Source organism: Jaculus jaculus, chromosome 1 (genome assembly GCF_020740685.1).
Source record: "Jaculus jaculus isolate mJacJac1 chromosome 1, mJacJac1.mat.Y.cur, whole genome shotgun sequence".
In the NCBI taxonomy this organism is placed as follows: Eukaryota; Metazoa; Chordata; class Mammalia; order Rodentia; family Dipodidae; genus Jaculus; species Jaculus jaculus.
The window spans coordinates 45,444,950-45,447,190 of NC_059102.1; the positions used below are offsets into that span (position 1 = coordinate 45,444,950).

Genomic DNA, 2,241 nt, shown 5'->3' on the forward strand with positions numbered 1-2,241 from the left:
CAAACCATCCTCTATCAGCTTCTCTTTCTTTTCCAAATTCTCTCATACCTTCACCATTGAGTCTCTAATTATACCTTAATGGTTGATATAAAAATAACATTCTTCCTTTAAGGCCACACATAGTCTCCTTGCTGTAGGAATAATAAGTCCAACCCTCATATATTCCATAATACAACCTCAGCTAAGGATTCTACATTTTTCCCTAAGTGAGTAATGGACGTTTTCAGCCTCTGAATGTCTAAGTCTATATTTGATGTTTTCCTTGAAGGGTGAGTGCTGCAATGCCTGTACTTTCCCCTACCAGGCCTGCATTGGAAAATGTTGTCACCAAGCGGACAGTAAATAAGGCACTTGGATTATACCCAGTAACATACAGTCTTATTCCTCAGGTCTTTCCATTATCCCAGGACACCTGTCTCCCTTTTTCTGTAAACTTAAGAGAAACAAAATTACAGGTCTCATAATTGTATAGAGATTATACAACTTTTTAATTCTAGAGTAAGTTAAGAGGCTTTTCAACAAAAGATGCACTTTACTATAAACCAGGACAAAGGGATATGCTGAAGTCATCAGAAAACAAGACAATGAAGATATGTTTTTTGGTTAGTGTACAGAGAAAAATATCATCATATTAATGGCTCTATATTGAAGGGTATTGGGAACTATATTGACAGGATCCATTAAAAAATAACCATAAAGCTCAGGCCAGCTGTCCTCTTTAGAGTGACATCATTTTTAAACCCTGCGTGGCAATCCCTGATGCACCACTGTGATGCTCAGGGAAGACAGGGAAACCTGGAAGGTCAACTACTTTGTTAAGATCATCCAACTCTTGGATGGTTATCCAAAATGCTTCATCATGGGAGCAGACAATGTGGGCTCCAAGCAGATGCAACAGATCCGCATGTCCCTCCGAGGGAAGGCCGTGGTGCTGACAGGCAAGATCACCATGATGAGCAAGGCCATCTGAGGACACCTGGAGAACAACCCAGCTTTGGAGAAACCATTGCCTCATATCCGAGGGAATGCGGGCTTTGTGTTTATCAAGGAGGGCCTCGCTGAGATCAGGGACATGCTGCTGGCTAATAAGGGGCCAGCTGCCGCCTGTGGTGGTGCCAATGCCCCATGTGAAGTCACTGTGCTGGCCCAGAACACCGGCCTGGGGCCCAAGAAGACCATCTTCTTTCAGGTTATAGACACCACCCCCAAAATCTCCAGGGGCACCATTGAAACTCTGGGTGATGTGCAGCTCATCAAGACTGGAGACAAAGTGGGAGCCAGCAAAGCCACCCTGCTGAACACGCTGATCATCCAGCAGGTGTTTGACAGTGGCAGCATCTACAAGCCCAAAGTGCTTGACATCACAGTAGATCCCCTGCATTGCGCTTGGAGGGTCTCTGCAATGTTGCCAGTGTTTGTCTTTAGTTTGGTTACCCGACTGTTGCCTCAGTGCCTCATTCTATCATCAGTGGGTACAAGCGGGTCCTGGCTTCATCTGTGGAGACTGAGTATACCTTCCCACTTGCTGAGCAGGTCAAGGCTTTCTGGGCTGGATCCATCTGAATTTGTGGCTACTGTCCTGTGGTGGCCACCACCACTGCTGCCCCTGCTGGCCCTGCAGTCCAAGCCAATGTGGAAGCCGAGGAAGAGCCAAGGAGTCAGCTGAGAATGTGGGATTTGGTCTCTTTAATCACCAGACAGCAAATTAATAATAATAATAATAATAATAATAATAATAATAATAATAATAATAAAAAAACATACAAGTTAGTGAGGGCTTGACTTGCACTAGCTGATGGTTATTCATACTTTACATTGATAATGCAGTGGTTGTAAGAGGAACCGTCACCACTATATCTTTAGTTTATTGGTAATGGTATTCATCTCCTGAGAGTTCTTTCTGAGGAATGCCTGATCACTTCTAAATTAGTACTGTAGAAATGGAGCTAGGTATTTCTGTTCCCAGCATGATAAACTCCATGAGTCAGTGATAAAGGTAGAGTCTCTAGTTGATGTAGCTCAACTGAGTATTTATAAAATGACATGATCAGAATGCTGTGTCCTCTCAAAATCCTTAGGTTGGAATCCTAACCCCAGTGGCAATGGGTATTCGGAGATGGGGAAATTCATAAGTGATTAGGTCATGACAGCTCTTCCCTCATGGAATTATTACTCTTATAAAAAAGATCCTGAGGGCTGGAGGGATGACTTAGCAGTTAAGGCATGTGCCTGCAAAGCTAA

At 43.6% G+C, this 2,241-nt stretch overlaps 1 pseudogene; it reads left to right on the forward strand.

Annotated features, from left to right (window-relative positions):
* Nucleotides 1-772: 772 nt before the first annotated feature.
* On the forward strand, nt 773-1,709 carry LOC101606060 (annotated as a pseudogene).
* Nucleotides 1,710-2,241: the final 532 nt, after the last annotated feature.